The sequence below is a fragment of the Hemicordylus capensis genome, chromosome 4 (genome assembly GCF_027244095.1).
Source record: "Hemicordylus capensis ecotype Gifberg chromosome 4, rHemCap1.1.pri, whole genome shotgun sequence".
Classification (NCBI taxonomy): Eukaryota; Metazoa; Chordata; class Lepidosauria; order Squamata; family Cordylidae; genus Hemicordylus; species Hemicordylus capensis.
Window position 1 is genome coordinate 219,617,787 of NC_069660.1, and position 20,616 is coordinate 219,638,402.

At 43.9% G+C, this 20,616-nt stretch overlaps 1 long non-coding RNA gene across 1 annotated transcript in view; it reads right to left on the reverse strand.

The window, feature by feature from the left end:
- Positions 1 to 20,616, reverse strand: part of LOC128322749 (uncharacterized) — a 141,641-nt gene that overhangs the window by 34,821 nt on the left and 86,204 nt on the right. The window lies entirely within an intron of this gene.

The following is a 20,616-nucleotide window of genomic DNA, read 5'->3' on the forward strand; positions in this document are numbered from 1 at the left end:
CTAGTAGGATAGGTTATGTTCCCCTCAGTGGGTACCAACCCATAAGAATAGTTAAATTCTATTCCGTAGAAGCCGCATTGTGCCACAAGGCAGGACAATGAAGGACAAACGCTAAGGAGTTGGCTAATGGAACATCCTGCTGCCCACATAATCAATCAAGTGCCAGTGTATACATGAGAGTGCATCTAGGTAGTCTGATGCTGAGCTGAAAGCTGAAAAATGGTATTGGTAATAGCCAGATTGTGTTCTATATACTTCCTTTTAAAATATTCAATACTTATTATAATATTTATGACAAAGAATATTCCAATAACATTTTAACCATGTATAGATCAGATCAAAATATCATTGATACTTGTAATCAGGTGTATTAACCTTTATAGAAATATTATTAGCATTAATTATTAACTGACAGATAATATTACGTACAGCTTATGTTACCTTTCCCTGGATATTATGTCTATTCCAACAATCAAGAAAGGATTGTCTTGTAAACCGCCCAGAGAACTCGCATTTTGGGCAGTATAAAAATGTGATAGAGAAATAAATAAATAAAATAACTGAGGATTATGTATATTCCAGTATTCAACAATGTTGCTCTAATACATGAAGTTTAACATTCTTCCTGTCCCAAATACTCTTACAGTAAGGTGTTTTGTGCATAATCATTCTGTGCCGCACCTTCTTTCTCCATTAGTCAATGGTGGATGGCTTTGTTGTTTCTACTTTTGTGCTACTAGCATTCTAGCTGCAGTTAACCTATCTATTTATATATTTCTCTTAGGCCCATCACTAATCCCATGCATGGCAGTTCTCGTGATAGTTTGCGAGCAACCTGCTGGCAGGGGAAGAGGAAAGTGGTGGCACCGGAGGCGAGGTGGGGAACAAAACGGTGGCGGGGGGGGGATGGTGGCGGGGGAGGGTGGTGGAAGGAAGTGGCAGCGGGGGGCGAAGAAAATGGCAACACTGGCAGACGTGACGTGCTGGCAAGAAAATGCCAGCGGTGGTGAGCGGGTGAGGGAAGAAAGCGGTAGTGGTGGGCGGGCTGGGAAAGAAATCAGCATTGACGGCAGGTGGGCAGGGAAACTAGAGGTGCAGATATTCTGCTCCCAGCCCTGCTAGTTTCCTATTAGTTTATCATTCTTCCTCTCATCATAAGATACAGTCTTAATTTTCCTTAATAAAAAAGATTAAGGGATCCTGTGGCAGTTCAACTCTTGTGATTTATTTTGTGCAAATAAGCACCTGCCTCAAAATAAACATCTGCCTCTTATATGTCAGTAAAGCCTCAATTTTTGTTAGATGTTGCAGCTAAAAAAATGTTTTGAACATATGTATCCCATGTAGGTTTTATAACATGTATGGAATGATGCATATATCTTGTTGGCACTGCAACAATGGCCAATTTTTAGACATATCTGGTGGATCTGCAAGGAAATGATGTTCTATCTGCTTCCTAAACAGGAATACTGTATTGTTATTGGGGTGCTGACACAGAACAGGCCAACAAGCTTCCCACCTGGCAACTGATCATAAGGGTGAAGGAAATAAACTGCCTGGGTGATGTATCCAGAATTCTTGGTCTGAGATAACAGATGCCTTGCAAATACTTCACAATGCTGTATTAGGCACACAATTTTGCTACAAGATTGATGGCTCTGAATAGGGCTTGAAATGTCCTCAGTTGTTACACCCACCTAGCTTCTTTCGTGTTCATCCACTGATGTGTCAAATATCAGTCTCGAGAGTCTCTCATTGATGCACTTCTCATATAGTGAATGCAGTTTACCATGCTATTCCAGCATGATGCTCCACATTTATTAGTTTGTGACTCTTATACAATGTGACAAGTCATGATTGATGTTCCAGCCAAATGTATTTGCAACTCTGCATTAAAGACTTATTTACTTGGATAATGGAGGTTTTAAAAATGAATGGAATATTATTTGAAATTATCTCCAAGGGAAGAAAATCATCATCATCATCATCATCATCATCATCATCATCATCACATAATCACAAAATGCAATCACATTTTGCAAGGAGGTGATATTGAACAACGGCTAACAACTGGGAAAATTCATCTCATAATGAAAGGCCCAGCAAAAGGTGCAGTTCCAAGTAATTATAGACCGATAACCTGCCTGCCAACCATGTTCAAATTATTAACTGGAATAATAGCAGATGAAATCATGCAACACTTATTAACTAACAAACAGCTTCCAGTTGAACAGAAAGGAAATTGTCCGAACACCAGGGGCACAAAAGACCAGCTGCTGATTGACAAAATGATTTTAGAAAATTGCAAGAGAAGAAAAACAAATCTAAGTGTTGCATGGATTGACTACAAGAAAGCCTTCGATTCATTGCCTCACACATGGATACTAAAATGTTTAGAAACAACTGGTGTCAGCAAAAACATTCAGACCAGGAAAATCATGACCATCAATCATGCTCTGCAGCCCCGCAGTGATGTAGATAGGCTATACTTCCCTCGCAGCTCAGGTGGAAGAGGAATGCTGCAAGTCCATCAAACAGTAGAGGAGGAGAAAAGAGGCCTTGAAGAATATATCAAGGACAGTGAAGAAGATGCACTTAAAATGAGAAACTATTCAACACCAATGAAACAAAGCAGGCCTACAAGAAAGAACAAGTCAAGAACTGAGCAGAAAAATGGAAAAATAAGCCACTGCATGGTCAATATTTGCACAATATAAGTGGGAAATCAGACATCACCAAGACCTGGCAATGGCTTAAGAATGGCAACTTGAAGAAAGAAACAGAGGGTTTAATACTGGCTGCACAAGAACAGGCACTAAGAACAAATGCAATAAGAGCCAAAGTCGAAAAATCCACCACAGACAGCAAGTGCCGCCTTTGTAAAGAAGCAGATGAAACAGTGGACCACCTAATCAGCTGTTGTAAAAAGATCGCACAGACTGACTACAAACAAAGGCATGACAAGGTAGCAGGGATGATTCACTGGAACATCTGCAAAAAATACAAGCTACCTGTAGCCAAAAACTGGTGGGACCATAAAATTTAAAAAGTTGTAGAAAATGAAGATGCAAAAATATTATGGGACTTCCAACTACAAACAAACAAACATCTGCCACACAATACACCAGATATAACTGTAGTCAAGAAGAAAGAAAAACAAGTTAAAATAATTGTCATAGCAATGCCAGGGGATAGCAGAATAGAAGAAAAAGAAATAGAAAAAAATCACAAAATACAAAGATCTACAAACTGAAATTGAAAGGCTGTGGCAGAAAAAGACCCAAATAATCCCAGTGGTAATTGGCACCCTAGGTGCAATTCCAAAACATCTTGAAGAGCACCTCAACACCATAGGGGCCACAGAAATCACCATCAGCCAATTACAAAAAGCAACTTTACTGGGAACAGCCTATATTCTGTGACGATATCTACAATAGCAGCAACAACATTGATAATAAAATTCAGCCATCCCAGGTCCTTGGGAAGGACTCGATGTCTGGATAAAACAAACCAGTCAATAACACTTGTCTGACTGTGTAAACAAGAGATAATAATATCATAGTCAGCCAGTTACAAAAAGCAACTTTACTGAGAACAGTCTACATTTTGTGATAAAATCTATAATAATAACAACAATATTGATAATAAAATTCAGCCATCCCAGGTCCTTGGGAAGGACTCGATCTCTGGATAAAACAAACCAGTCAATAACACCTGTCTGACTGTGTAAACAAGAAATAATAATAAATTAAAAAATAGTAAACTAGCATTTAATACTATTCCCAATATTTAACAAATAGCCACAATATACATAATATGGTTGGTCCTTGATATTATTGTGTTTCAGAAAGGAGATACAGGAGAACCTCCATATCCACGGTTTTGTGAATCTGCAATTTTGCATATCCGCGGTTGAGGAATTGACACCCAACCTTGGTATACATGGAAAAAACTGGCCAAAAATATGTGGCAACTAAAGGGTTAAATTTCATGTATCAGTGGGTTGGGGGTGGCCAGAAATGACCTCAGAGGCCATTTTGGGCCAATTTCTAGGGGACCAGCAAAGCATGGTAGGCAGCTTCCCTCAGCATTCCCCCCTGACATTTGGCCAATTTTTGATGATTTTCCCAACCTCCAGGAACCTAACCCCCCACTATCCCATTGTCCCAATGCCTCCATATTAGCGGTTTCCATATCCACAGTAGCAGCGGAGAACGAAACCCCCACGAAAACGGAGGTTCTCCTGTATAGACACTACAGAATTGTCTACGTTAAATCAGCGTTTATTTCCCTAGTATAATAGTCCAGACAGTCCCATTCACAGCTCGCAGTAGTGACTCTGAATCAGACACTGAAGAGGCAGGACCAGCACCAGCCCTGGGCCTGGATCTTGAAACAAGACCAGAACCCAAGAAAGCCCCAGATTTGAAGTTCCCTGAAGTAGCTCGCTCATGGCCCTTGCTTGGAATCCAAGCCCAATGCAGAGCCAGCTTCTCCGACCCCACAAATATCTGCACACCGTCAACAGCGGATGGAGTGAAGTGCCAGACTCCAGAAGGCTGCCCCCTAAGGCTTCCACTCTATAGGCAGGGAAGTAAGGCCCATGAGTTCAGAGGTGCTTAAGGCTCAGGCTACCTCCAAAACAACTTGCTTTGTCAGACTTCTCCACGGTCACCAGAGCCTTGCTTCACCTCACGAGCAATTAGCAGGACATGGATGGCCTGTTGAAGAACACTGCTGCACGTTCTTCAACCAGTCACCTCTTGTTTTGCGCTGTTGGAAATGAAGCCTGGAAAGACAGAGGCTTGACATGGGCATGGCTGTTATTCCACTACAGCACCACTGAAGTAACTGTTTTAATAAGCTAGAAAATCGAGACAGCAGGATCCTATAAGATATTATTAAATTTCCTAGCAATAGCATCTGGGAAAGGATGTAAAATACACTAGTAATGTGCACATGATGTACTTAACGTCGATATATAATGGATTACACAGTGCCAGCTTTTGTTTATATTGGTGGGTGAGATGTCAGAAGTAGAAGTATGCATTGTTCATGTATAAAACACCTGAATCAAACACTCCTTTGTAATTACACTGCTCAAAGTGCAGCAAGGATAACAATTTGCATATTTTAATCTAAAGGTGAGGCACCTCTGTCAGTGTAACAGCTTGGCCCAGGTTGGAAAGGAGAAATAGAATAGAGACAAATAATTGAAAAGGCAATTCGCAGGAAAATGAAATTTGTCTCATTGTCACTTAAGGTTGTCTTCCTATTTGTCTGGAGGAAGAAAGTCGATTTACGAATGAAGGGGAAAAGCCAGTCTGCCACGGCAGGAAGACCAAAGGATAATTTCCTTTTTTAATAAAAGTAGCCATTGCAATATAGAATATGTATTTATAATGAGAACAAGGACAGAGCTCACATTGTGCCCCCTTTTTAGGGAGATAGCAGGTGTTCTTTGAGTGCCACTTAGAGGATGAATACAAAGTAGGCCTAGAGTTTATTTTCAAAAACAAAACAAGGTCCAGAGGACAAGAATCACATAATGAAATAATTCTGAGGCATATGGACACCAATGAAAAGAGTGGAAGAGGATTTGCAACAAAACTGAAGGTTTTTCAGTTGAAGCCCTGTACCTTTGGCTCCCTTATAAGGTCTTTCTGAAAAGAGGAGAACTAAAATTCTTTTCCTCCTCCTTCCTGAGATCACCAGTAAAAATTTAGAGCTAGTGGCTGACATATTGCTCAGCAATACATCAGCCTAGCAATGTTGCATTTGCAGTTTGAGCAAACTGCACTGCACAAGAGTAATCCCATTGTTTCCAATGGACTTATGTTGGTGTAATGCGCTTTGTGCAATTTGTGCAAACACAGTGTTACTAGGCTGACATACTGTGCAATGTTACTTGTGCATTGCAGCACAACATTTGAGCAGTTGCACAAATGTGCTGTTGCACAAGTGCAAATATTGTGCAAATGGAGTTGTACGACAGCATGGCCTTTGGAAATAATGGCTATACTGCCATGAAACTGTGTTTCGCACAATTTTTGCACTGGTGCAATAATTGTGTTTTAATAGTTTTAACTTTTTAAATTTTAATTGTTGAAATGTGTTAATCTTTTAATTGGTTGTTTTTTAATGTTTTGTAAAACGCCCAGAGAACCCGTGTTTTGGGCGGTATAAAAATATGTTGAATGAATGAATGAATGAATGAATGAATGAATTGGTCTTGCTTCCTTAACCTTATGTAATGATTACCAATCTAAATGGAAACGGTCAATTGAGGGGAAAATAGTGTCCTTGGGCCTTTCCCCCTTGATTCTACTTAATATGGGCTATGATCTGGCCAAAGCTTCTATCAAACAGCATATAATGGATATAGAGCGCCAAACCAATTTAAGCAGGCTCTCAAAGTTTTTCATCAATGAAAGTCTTACATATTTACCCTCCCTGGCATAATATCTTACTAACTTGCCTAACTGGCCCCATGTATTTCAATGGTACTTAGTATGACTAACAGATTGGATCCTGCCCATATACACAACAGTTATAAAACAGTTAACACTTTTCATTAAAAAGTTGGGTGAATTACCGTGTGGTGTAGTGGTCAGTGTGACTGGCTAAGGCTTGGAAGACTGAGGTTCAAACTAGGGATGTGCATGGAACTGATTCTGGAGGTTTGGTTTGAGTTTGAGCTGAACTCGAACCGACCCGCCTGTCTGCTGGTTCACAAACCAGTTCAAGTCAAACTGCCTGGCCCCTGGTTCAGTCCAAGTGTTAGCACTTGATTTGGTTTGACTGGGCCTGGCACTTCTGCAGATTTCCTCATTGTCCCAAATGAGAAATCAGGGAGAGCACTGCTTGTGCAGCTGCCCATTTTGTGCAACCCTGATGCTGCTTTTGAAGGGCACAGCAGCCCTGTGGCACAGGCACTCTGGATGTCAGCCATTGAAATTAATGGGATTTAATATTAGACAGGTCTAACTTGCCTCATTCAGCACAGTAGTCCATCTCTGTAATCGCAGTACATCTCTGCAGGGATGCTACACCTTTCAAAGGCAGCATCAGGGCTGTGCAAAATGGAGGTTGTGCAATAGAACCGGTTCTGCACACCCCTAGTTCAAACCCTCATTCAGCCATGAAACATTCAACCTGACCTACCTCCCAGTTGTGTCATGAGGACAAAATGGGGGCATGTACACTGCCCTGAGGTCCTTGGAGGAAGGGCAGGCGGGGCAGGAAAGCCCTTCTGAGAGAGCCAGCGTGGTGTAGTGGTTAGAGTGCTGGACTAGGACCGGGGAGACCTGAGTTCAAATCCCCAGTCAGCCATGATACTAGCTGGGTGACTCTGGGCCAGTCACTTCTCTCTCAGCCTAACCTACTTCACAGGGTTGTTGTGAAAGAGAAACTCAAGGATGTAGTACACCGCTCTGGGCTCCTTGGAGGAAGAGCAGGATATAAATGTAAAATAATAATAATAAAATAATAATAATTCTGAAAGAGAAATGGCATCACCATGACAATCATACCCTGCTTGTGAGCTTTCATAGTCATGAGATTTCTACTGCTGCTCTAGATAGAATGATGGACCAGCTTTGACTTGATCCTGCAGGCAACTCTTCTGGTCGTATACTGCTGGTAAATAAATATCACCAAGGAAAGAACAATACTTTTAAAGAAAAGTTGAATTTCTGTTTTCTCCCCTTTAGCTAAGGCAAATGTACAGAACTAAACACTGAAGACCAAAAAATAAAAAAAAAATCATATGAACAAATTAAAACACAGAAATTACTACTTACAGAAAGCCTGAATGATTCTAATGCTCGACATTTTAAATAGCACTCTCTGCTTTGATATCTTTTTTTTTCCAGAAGAGGAGGTGGAATGGTTAATTTGAATTACAAAAAAGCCCTGATAACCCCCCACACATCAATTTACCTGTGAACAAAAAGATTCACACAGAGAAAATGGGATTTGGGACTATTTGATAAATTACTGCAGACTACTTGAATATTCCATTAGCAAAATAATAGCTCGTTATGGAGCCCAGAAGAATGTAGTCTAATTATGATAGCACCGTCCCCCCCACTATGGGGTAAGAGGAATGCAAATGTTAGAACTGATAGCTATTTAAAAACTGCTTGGTGAAAAGCTTGAAAACAAATGGAAGGGGGGGCTTATATGATTTCTAGCATCCACAAGGATTTTTTCAATGTGAATTCTTCACATTGGTGAATATATTCTACCTTGCTGAAGGTCACACATGTACATTACGCATCCATTCTCTCCCTCCTTGATATGTGCATTTGTTTGTACATACACCTACAGTCATGCACACATGTATGGAGCAAAAATGTAAAATTCTAAATTTGCTCATATGAAAAATAGCATGTGCATTCTATTTAGATCCAGTCTGTCTTTCATCCTGGACTTGGGATTGAAACAGCCTTGGTTGCTTTAGTGGATGACCTATGCTGGGAATAAGATAGAGGGAGTGTGTCCCTGTTAGTTCTGCTAGACCTTTCAGTAGCTTTCAAACAATTGATCATGGTATCCTTCTGGACTATCTAGAACATCTGAGGCTAGGAGGTTCAGTTCTGGACTTGTTCCAGTCCTGCCTCAACTGGTTCCATTGGGTGGACTATTGCTCAGTCCCTTGGTCTTTGAAGTGCTTCAGGGATTGATCCTGTCCCTGTGTGGTTTAGCATCTATATGAAATCATTGGGAGAAGTTTTCTGTTGATTTGGGCTATGGTGTCAGGATGTGGATGACACCCAGCTCTATCTATGTCAATGGATCCTAGGGAGGTGGTGGATATCCTGAAGTGGGAGTTGGAGGCTGTGATGGGATTCACAAGGACAAACAGTGGCCAATATTTTGTGCAACTCTGGCCACTGAGAAGCCACTGGAGCCGCTGTGCATGTAAAAGGCAGCCCCAGGGCTGTTACAGAGGTGGGCTGTTGGGAAACTCTGTAAAACAGTGTGTGGGCACTTGCTTCACACCAGAGGTGTATCTAGGGAAAATAGCGCCTAGGGCAAGCACTGAAATTGCACCCCCTGTCCAAACATCTGATACCCATTTTTCAAATAAGTTTACAATAATATCAGCTGAAAAGTACAAGTCAAGCTTGTTAATCTTTTAATATTTCAATAACTATTTAGCAGTGGACGTAGCCAGACCAAAAAATGCTGGAAAACTACCAATTTCAGTATGCTGGGGCTCATGAAATACCCAAATACTATGTGGAGGTGTACTTGCAAAACTAAACAGAAGTGCCTGTCTAATTCTCTACTATGTATTGTAGCATCACTATTACACAAGTTTTTAAAATAAATAGAGAATTTGACTTTTCCCAGATACTCTGAAAATAATTAAAGGATATGCAGAGTAAACTGTGTCACTGCATGGAATATATTCTAGTATTTTTTATTTATTTATTTATTTATTTTTACATTTATATCCCGCTGTTCCTCCAAGGAGCCCAGAGTGGTGTACTACATACTTGTAGTTGTAGTTGTAGTTTCTCCTCACAACAACCCTGTGAAGTAGATTAGGCTGAGAGAGAAGTGACTGGCCCAGAATCACCCAGCTAGTTTCATGGCTGAATGGGGATTTGAACTCGGGTCTCCCCAGACCTAGTGCAGCACTGAGAGAAAGAGAGAAAGAAACTCCCAGTGGGCCTTAATACTAAGGATTTCACACTGATTCAAAGACAAACTCACCATTAATAGCCATATTATTAAGACATCACATTTGACTCACTTATCACAAGAAGCAAAATAAGAGCAAATGAATACAATCTTCGCTCATAAGCTTCAGCTCAGAATTCAGAAGCCCTGATTCTCTGTACATAGTGCCAATCTGAATATGTGTACAGTGATATCAATATATATAATTCTCCTGGGTGTGCCCAGGAGAAATGCGTCCCGGCAGCCCAGCTGATTGGCTGGGCTGCAGGGGGCGCCCGATTGGTCGGCAGCACACCCAGGAGAATTCGCTTGCTGGGCGGCTGCGGAGGCAAGGCGGCGGGCCCAGGGCCGCGGCGGCAGAGCCCAGCAAGGTGGCGGCGGCGGCCCCAGCCGTGAGGCGGGGCGAGGTGAGGCGGCGGGCCCAGAGCGATGGCGGCGGGCCAGGCCGTGGTGGCGGGGCCCAGCGAGTGGCGGGCCCAACGAGGCGGGGCAAGGCGGCGGGGCCCAGCGAGGCGGCGGGGCCGGGCCCGGCCGCGGAAGCAAGGCGGCGGGACTGGCCGGGCCGCGGAGGCGAGGCGGCGGGACTGGCCGGGCTGGGCCCGGCCGCGGAGGCAAGGCGGCGGGCCTGATGGCGGCACTCTGGGGCCGGCCGCGGCATCGGCGGCAGCACTCTGGGGCCAGCCAGGCCCGCTGGCGGCGGCGGCCACACTCTGCCCCGCCGGAGACGGGGGGCGGGAGGAGAGAGAGAGGTAGCCTGGCCTGGCCGGGCCCGGCCGCGGAAGCGAGGCGGCGGGACTGGCCGGGCCGCGGAGGCAAGGCGGCGGGACTGGCCAGGCCCGGCCGCGGAGGCGAGGCAGCGGCGCCTGCACTCGGCCCCTGCAGGGCGGCGGCGGCCGCACGGGTCAGCTAGTTATATTAATTTTTTTAAAAAAATATTTACCTGTAGCCCCTTTGGGGGCCTTCCTAAAGGCCATGGGGGGTGTCTGCAAAGGTTCCCCCTTCCACCACTGGCCTCTAGGGCCTCACAGGGACCATTTGAGCATGTGTGGTGGGCATTTTTTAAAAAAAATTTTTAAAGGCTGCTGAAAACAAAATGGCCACTGTGCATGCTCAAATGGCCTCTGTGAGGCCTGGCATGGCCTAGGGCCTCACAGAGGCCATTTGAGCATGCACGGTGGCCATTTTGTTTTTGGCCGCCATTTTAAAAAATTATTTTTAAAAAATGGCACCCCCCTTCAAGTGGCACCCAGGGCACGTGCCCTGCCTGCCCTACCCTAGCTATGCCCCTGCTTCACACTACTCCCACTGTTTCCAGTGGAAGTCGCAGAAAGCAAATACCTCTGTAATCCTTCCTTGTAAACCTTTTCCTTGTAAAGAGCCAGAGTGGTATAGTGGTTAGAATGCTGGACTAGGACTGGGGAGACCCAAGTTCAAATCCCCATTCAGTCATGATACTAGCTGGATGACTCTGAGCCAGTCACCTCTCTCTCAGCCTAACCTACTTCACAGGGTTGTTGTGAGGAGAAACTAAAGTATGTAGTACACTGCTCTGGGCTTCTTGGAGGAAGAGCGGGATATACATGTAAATAAAATAAAATAAAATAAAATAAAATAAAATAAAATAAAATAAAATAATAGCAGGAACGGGGTGGGGACAAGTGATCAGGATTAAAATTTCAGTGCATGGGAAGGAGGGTGTAACCCTTTCCTCTTATGCTCAAGTCCTAATTAAAACTGTTCCCTTGCAAAGCTGCTATTCACCTTTGGAGGGAAACTCCCATGGAGGGGATTTTCATTGTGATGGTGGTGCTAGAGGAAAGGTGTAAGATCTCCTTCCCCACATGTTGCACTCTCTGATCTGGATAGATTCCCCATCTGCCCACAACTGTTATTTTAAATGTGTGGGGGGGGAACCCCTCCCACAGCAAAAATATTCATTAACATAACATGTAGTTTACTTCAAGAATCTGTTGAAGCAGTTTGCTGCACACAGGAGCTAATGCAGTAGCCCCAGCCTGTGGAACCCCCTCCCTCATGAGATTTTACTGATCTCCTCTCCATTAAAATTCCAGCAGCTCATAAAAGCGTGGTTATTCTAGCAGGGCCTGCTCTCATCTCTGAAGATCTGACTTTTGCTGCTGGCTTTTATTGTCTCTCTTAATGTTTTATGTCCACATCTTAGTATATTATCATTTAATTTGTATTTGAAACTGTATTTTTTATGCTTTGGGATACACAGGATACACAAGTCTCAAATAAATATTCAGTATTTTTAATTATGTTTTTATTGCGCTCTGGGGGTGGGGTAGAAACATTTCAAATAAATAATTTCCCACACAAACGGATCAGTTTCTAGAATGGCTTTGTCTCGAAGGGTCAGGTTACCCCATGCAGGTTTGTTTGTTTTTTGCCAATTGGAACAGCTCCAACCTTCCCCAGGTATGCACAGATGTTGTTGTTGTTTTTTAAAAAAAACCTTCTAACGGATTTTCACATGCGCAGTGTAACTCAGGCCAGGGCAGCCCAGCCTGGGCTAGGCTGTACATGTGAAGCACCAGGATCGATCCCAATCCTGATCCTGGTGCTGTATGCTGGCCTTGGGCCGAAATAAACCAGTACATACATACATACATCCTGGCGCTGTCCCCATGCCAAGCCCAAGTTTTAAACCCAGCTTTTAGCTGAGGTAAAGCGAACCTATGGTTCCATTAACTTTGGCTGATGATCATCTGGGCAACCACCACTGGTTTAAACAGCTCCCCACCCCAAGCCTGCCACCATTTCTGGCAGTGAGCTGGGGGGAGGGAACAGGAAGGAGTGGCTGCACCGAGCACAGTAGTTGATCTAATGAGAGCGTCTGCCATGTTCGTGCCCTGGGACATCCTGGGATGCGGGAAGGGGAAAGTCCATCTCCCTTCGCCACACCGCTGCTCATGTAGGCATGCAGTGTAGCAGAGGAGAGGAGGGCGGCTGCTCGTCTGTCACAGAACATAGGAAGCTGCCATATACTGAGCCAGACCATTGGTCTATCTAGCTCAGTATTGGCTCCACAGACTGGCAGCGGCTTCTCCACAGTTGCAGGCAAGAGTCTCTCCAGCCCTATCTCGGAGAAGCCAGAGAGGGAACTTGAAACCTTCTGCTCTTCCCAGAGCGGCTCCATCCCCTGAGGGGAATATCTTACAGTGCTCACACATCTATTCTCCCATTCATATGCAACCAGGGTGGACCCTGCTTAGCTAAGGGGAGAAGTCATGCTTGCTACCACAAGACCAGCTCTCCTCCCCTGTCATGGACGATGGCGAGCTCCTGCCTTCCCATGGCCTGCCCACCCGCCCCCGTGAGTTGGTGTGCATAACCTCTTTGTGTTACTCAGTTCGAAACAAATACAAGCCGGACAATAAATAACCCTTCCTCACCCCCATGGCTCAGGATACGAAGGCTGAAATTTCCAAGTTTGTCCATTCACAGCATAGGTGCAATTAAGACACTTCCTGTAAAACTATAGTTGGGTATTTGGTCAGCATATCCCAGTTCACAGGGAGAGGTTCCAGGTAAATAATCACTGACCGCGAATCTTCCATGAAGCAGGGTCTACTTTCTGCCTCCTTTGCTGGATTTGAATTTATTTAATTTATTTCTATACCACCCTTCCAAATATGGCGCAGGGTGGTTTACACAGAGAAATAGTAAATAAGAGGGACCCCTGTCCCCAAAGGACTCACAATCTAAAAAGAAACATAAGATAGAACCCAGCAACAGTCACTGGAGGTGCTGTGCTGGGGGTGGATATGGCCAGTTACTCTCCCCCTGCTAAATAAAGAGAATCACCACGTTAAAAGGTGCCTCTTTGCCAGGTTAGCAGGGGTAACAATTTGCTTTATCTACTTGTCTGTTGTTGGCAAATCCCAACATCTTTGGTATCTCTTCCCCTTCTGTCAGTGATTCAATACGTTTCCATTTGACACATATTTCTGCTGATTAGCAGCCATGTTACATTACACGTCCATGCCAACGTGTACCCAGAGAAGGCTGAAACTCCTGTTCAGGCACTTTCAATCATGATGGTACTCAGTGTTCTGGTAAGCTGTGTCCCCTATGCCAATGCCCTTCTAACTCAGCTGTCCTCCAAGGATACATTGTCTGCAGGGACAAAAAGTGTACAGACACAGAATGTTGTGTGCCTAGTGTTCTTAATCATCTTCTCTCCAAGTCCAGCTCTTCAGACAAGCATTCTGTCCATGGAGGTGCATGGTTCTAGAACACATTGGATCATGGATGTGATGTGCAGTTCTAGAGTGCATTGGTACAGGAGGTGGGGCTTTGCTGGTGCACTTCCATGGGGACTCTACCTGGGTAGAGCACCTACAGTTTTATGTACTTGAGAGGGCTCCAGCATGGAGGAAAACTGTATTGAATAATGTAGCCCTGAGTGAGACAAAACCAAAAGTGTAGCCTTTTTGAAAATTTAATGCTATGTAATTTTGAGAATTTGGATACAAAAGCAAATTCAGGAGCTAGCCCGTAGAAAACAGCTCTCTGGGCACTTGTCAAATCCACAGTTCCTAGCAAAGGTTTTCTAGAAATACTTGCAAACCAGGTCAATATCAGTTTTATAAATGATATGCATTTTAACACAGAACATGTCAATTTCCTGGAATATAAATAGAAATGTCCAATATGATGAGTTAATGAATATGTAACAAATTGCCCTTCTGTTGCTCCCCAGGAAAGAGTAGTCATATTTCTTCCATGCTGCAAGAGTTTAAGCTTCACCTGCGAGATGTCAGAATGTTAAATGTGACATTCAATAAAACACCTAGGAAAAGCTAAACAGTGCTAATCAAGCCATTTAATCTTTTAAAGTTAAGAGCTGCAGTAGGAGAATAGAAGGCATAATTAATAACTCAAGCTGGGAGAGTGTGGTAGAGGGTTTTTTCTTTTTCTTTTTCAAAGCAAAACATCTGGTAATAGTACATGCAATTTTACCAGAAAATGAAAACTTCTAATGTTATGAAATGTGTAAAAGATCTTGGATTTCATTAACTTAAGATAAGTTTGCACTTGCAAATAAATATTTTTTTCTTATTGCCCAGATGTGTATGTGTGTGCGCGCACCCCCACACACGCTTGCATTTTAAAATTGTCTCCTCTCAGAAAAACTATCTACATAGCAAGTTAATTCTAATATGATGTTGCTTTTGCAGGTGCTGAGGGAATGGTGAGAGTTGTTTATGTCTATTTGTGTTCTGGTGCACTGATAATTTGTTAGAACTGCTCATTGTTTCAGTGAGGAACAAGGAGGGAAGTCTAGGAAGTATTTTCTTCTCCCTCTCAACTGCTGCAAGAAGATACCAGGTGGCGGTGCTGCTGGAAGGTAAGCAGGAGGGTGGTTGTCCTAAGAGAAAGCTTCTCAATGAGGTCATTCTCATGACCAGCCCTACCTAGGCAAGCCGAGGTAGAGCTGGTTGTCTGCTGCCCCAGGATTGCTCCCAATCCTGCTACTCCTCCCCTGGGTAGTCCTGACCGGCAACCCAGGCTCAAAGTGAGGTAGGAGGCTGGCAGCCATCTTTATCATAGAGCCAGGGGAAGGAGTGGTCAGGCAGTGTGGAGCTTTCCCAATGCACCATGCTGCTTGCACAGTGCATTATGGGGTATCTGGCAGCCTCATCCTGCTTCCCCCTCCTCCTAATTGCTGCTGGGCTTGCCACTTGTATGGGTGCATGGGCAGCACAGTCCAGTGGAGGCTCTGATTGTGTGATAGGCAGATAGGTTCCTGCCTTCTCTCCAGCTCCCCCACCACCACCACACCCAGTTTGTTTTTGAGAATGAGTTCTATGTGTAGTTGTTAACAACTGAAGGAAATGATTGTGACTACAGTCACCCTAGACTTCTAACTACATGGAGGGTCACACAAAGGCTCCTATGTGAACCGAGCTGAAGTTTGGTTTTATGACAACAATTGCATATACTCTCTTACATTTAATTTTTCTAGTATATGTAACCCCCCCCACCTGAAATCAGATTCGTGACATATCGTTATTTTGCCATCTTATTTGTACCTTACAGAAAGCACCGCCATGAGCAACATTACAGCCAAAGATCTTACAAATAACTGCTACAGTCACCTGGAGCTTTTACCCATGTGGTGGCTCACTCATGAGTCCCTGCTTAAAATGGTATGTAGGGTAGGCATAGATGTACTGGTGCTGTCTCCATTAAGGATTGACCTGGAATGTATGGCAGACAGCTCAGCTGAAAACAGCTCAGCCCTTCCTCAACTGTGTGCAGTAGTTGGGGTTGCCTTGCACTCTCTCTCTATTCACAATAATATGCAGCTGTATGACACAAGCAGACTTGCCCACTATGGTATCTCAAACAATATTTTGTATTCCTTTGTGCACTATTGCAGTGGCATAGTCTCCTACCAAAACTGTCTAGGCAACAACCCATAGATGACAGCAATGTGCTGTGCAAGACATTCACATTGCAATATAAATAAATGATTCAACATAGGAATCCAGACACAGAAGGTGATTCATAAGTCAGGCATCATTCCACCAGTAACTATTAGTTTTCTGATCATTTTTGGGCAATGTAGGAGGTACTGGAGATCATAGGTATGGGACAATATATCTAATCCTAACCCCAATGACGTCAGTAGAAACCGCCTAATTATTTCAGAGGCTTTTATAGATCAGGCCACAAATACATCGCTCTTTCTATTTCCTTACCCCTTCCATAGGCTTCCTTGAAATGGTTTCATTGTCCATTCAAAAGTACAGTAATAACTGTTCAACGTGTTTTCACATGGGTTAGAAAAATAAAATTAAAAGTTGATTGTGTTCGTCACCTGCAGCCCTCCTACATGTACTTAACTGGCACAGGCCATTTTCTTTATTTCTTTAACCCCAGACCCTGGTAGAATGAGGCCCTGCTACACAGTAAGATTCCTCCATTGTGCAATGCAAGAGATGGGCTGGTTCCTGTTTATTGTATCCACAGCCTCCCTCTTATTCTGGTGCTGCCCCAAATAATTGCAGATTAATTAATAAATGAGAAATTTGAATGCAAAGATTTCTGGTAAAATAATGCTATTTTAAATCCATCTTAACATTTCCTTGCCTACTGACCCCATGCCTTCCCAGCTCCATTGCCAGTTCACCCTCCCCTCCCCAGCACCACATCTTGAGGCTCATGGCGAAGCCCCTTCCCCATTTCCCACTGGCTTCTTCCACCAGTTCCCATTCCTGCATTGGTTTCTGCTCACCATCCCATTACCTACTATCAACTTTTTGCATTTTTCAAGAACTTGTATCTCTTAGATTCCCCGTGTCCTGGGCCCTACCCCTGATTTCCTTTGCAGACCTCAGCCTTGGGACTTGTGTTAGGTTTCTTCTGAGACTCAAATGGCACAGTGCTGATTTCTGCTAAGAACATTCCCAGAATAACTTCTTCCTAAGGTATCTTATGAGGAGACAGCAATATTTTCCAATAGTCCGAATGATAGCTAGGAACTTCTCCTTGGCTTTCATTTAGATGCCATCACTCAACCCCACCCAACCCCCCTTCTCCAAAACATTTTTCACAATATCAAGTCATTAAAATCTCCAGGATTGTTTTCAATAGTCACTTGTATACTGGTGCTGATTTCTAAAGAGTCCATGGCAATTCTGGATGGTTGGTAACCCTGTGGGCGGAATCAATCATTTGCTGTCATTTGTATCTTGGTAAAATGCTAAACAGATTATTTATAACTGAACAAAATTGTGGAAATGCCACTTCATTCAGCTAATCATCTAGTTCTTTAGCTGGGATGGTCATATCAGTTGGGGATGAGAAGCATGCCTGTCCTTCTTGTGAACTTTCATCCAAATCTTCAGGATTTAGTAAAGTATGACTATCTTTCCCTTTCTCCTTCCATTACTACATGCCTCTGCCCCAGTATGATCTGCTTGGAGCAGCCTGGAAAAACCCCACTATTGAAAGAAGAGATGTTACTCACTGTTTTCATGGCCAAGTCAGAGGATGTTTCTTTTATAAACATATAGTTTAAAGCTTCAGTTGCATTACTGGTGCATGTTGTCTATGTGTTTAAAAAAACGTCTCTGAAAGGGTTAGATGAGATTTTTCTCTTCCAGCTAAGTACCTGCCTGTAGGCTATGCTCACCAAGTCACATTTTCAGCTTTGTCTGACAAAGTCAACAAAAGTTCACTTTCCTGCAGCTTTCCCTATGTCCTTCCTCTGCTCATGTATCGATCCACCTGATAAATCCCCATTGAGAAAAAATGTTCTTGAATTCTGGCTTAGAAAGAATGTTTTGAAGTCTATCACAACATTATCACAGATCAGTGTCATATTGTCCTTTGTCAGTTTAGTTTAAAATCCTCCCTTTTCTTGAAAGATGTGTGTGAGGCCCCCAAGGAAATAAATATAGACATGGAGCACTTCAGCATCCTGATGTCTGCCCACCCTTGCTGCCAGTTACTGAGGCTATTCACATGTGTGTGAAAACCAGGCTAAGTAATCCCAGCCCGGCTTTGCATGTGTGTGTGGCATCACTGTGGCCAACCTACTTACTGAGCCTCGCTTTAAAATGAGGTTAGGAGAGCGAGTGCTCTCCTAACCTCATTTTTCCAGTCATGTGTCATGTGGTTTTTCCAATCATGTGTGCCATTGCTGACAGACTGCAGAGAGCTCAGGGAAGGGGGATCCCCATGATGCACTGCACACTCACACAGTGCATTGTGGGCATTCTGGGGGCTGGGACAACTCATCCCAGCCCCTGACCCTCCCCACTGTCTGGGCTGGGGGGGGGAAATCATCTCAGTGCATGGGGAACATGCCCAGCAATGGCGGATTGATCATCTGCAGGGAAGGTAGGTTTGACCCACCTTCCCCGCAGCCCGCCCGCAAGCCCTTCCCACTGCACGTGAGAAAGGGCTCACTGTTTCCAGTAAGAAGATTAATTACCTTTTGTCCTGTTCTGCTGAGTCAATGGCTTGAGGTGAAGTGCTTCTGCACATTGAACTTCACGGTGCTGCTCTTGGTTGCTTTATTTGTTTTATATTTTTATGAACTGGTGTTTACTTTGAATGTACTCATTTATTTTTAATGTGATCTTAAGAGTTCATGCTGCCTTGGATACTTGAAGGTGGACAGGCATTTTAGGAATTTTAAAATAAAGGAATCATGTGTGTGGACCCTGATAAATCAAATCTTAGGGCTCCTGAGTTTGTGAAGGATCAACTGGGCTTCTACACCCAGATGCCCCTGCATTTTTCTATATCATTCCTTCTCTATACTCATCAGTGAGACCTGGTCCTACAAACTTAGGCATATACTTTAAAAAAACAAAACAAAAACCTACTTCATTATTTGGAACAATAGGTTATGCAAAAAAAAGCAATTCCCAAGTACCTCAACATCAGAATGATCAGAACTTCAGTAGGAAATACAAGTTGAAGGCATAGTGCATTTAAGTGCAATTTTTTTTAAAGAACGTAAGGCTTAGTCAATAAAAATTCTTCTGTCTATAAGCTAATTTCATGCAATTATCATCTTCATGAAAGAAGACTTGGAATTCATTCTATCATTTGCATACACCAGGATGTGGACTGAAGTGGATATGTATTTAAGTTGGCCATGTGGTGAAGTGGTAATTAGATTATTTTGTCACTGTGCTGGTTTTGCCTGTCAGTGCCCATTGAGGTTCAAGCAGTTTTTAAAAACACATTCCACTGCTCACTGGTGAGTTCGGCAAGTGATGACACTATCAGAAAACAGCTTCATCAACTTATTAATATAAGAAAAGTATTGCTAAATCAGGCCAAGGAAATATCTAGCCCCAGATTGCATTTCTCATAGTGACCAGTCAGATGCCTCTGGGAAACCCACAAGCAGAGAATGAAGGCAACAGGCCTCTCCTGTTATATGTCCCCAGAACCCCTGAAGCCTTTGATATTCAGAGGTACAGGAGGACCTTGATATCCGTGGATAAATTATCTGCGGATTCGTGTATCCGCAGTCGGGTAATAGATACCTGACCTCGCCATATGCGGGGGGGGGACCACACCTACCTCACATATCCACAGGTTGGGGGTGGTCCAAAATCACTGCAGAGGTCATTTCTGGCCACTGTTTTGTGTTTGAGAGCCTCAAAACGGCACCGTTTTTTAAAAAGAAAAGAAATAAAATGGTGGTTTGGGGCCAATTTGGGGGCATTCTGGGGCACAGTGGGACTAGGGGGGATGAGCTAAGTATGAAAGGCAGCTTCCCCTTGCACCCCCATCTCCTCAGCAAAAATACATGTTTTGGTGGTGTTTCCCCCCGACCAGAAACCTAACCCCCAATTCCCCATTGCCACAATGCCTTGATATTCGCAGTTTCCCTCTCCACGGTTGTACCATGGAACAGAACCACTGTGAACCAAGAAACCCCTCCGTGAACCACTAGGTTGAATGTGGAACTGCCACCTCACTTGGCCCTGCCAGGGACACCATGCTGCTGGCCCAGGAAGTGACGGTGATGCTGCTGCTAGGGGTGGACTGCACACTAGCAGTAGGTACCCTCGTCCTGCTTGAGCCTCTGTCTCCTCTCCTCTGCTTGCCTAACCTCTGCAACCAAGAGGTCCCTCCACCTGGGCAGCTCATCAGGGTGATGGCTTTGCCCTTAATCCTTGGGTCACATAGGGAGGACAAAACATGCGCTGCCAATGCACCCAAGGGTGTGCTGAGCTGATCCACCATTCCAGTCTTCTGCCGACGTGCCAAGGCGATGGCTTCCTCAGTGATTAGAGTGGTCATCCATCATCTTCTCAAGAACAACAGTGGGCAAAGCTTGGCTCAGCGTTGCTGTCTCAACACACAAGCTGCTCATTGCAACAAAGGCTGGCTTGAGTGCCAAGACAACCTCAGAAAGGAGCG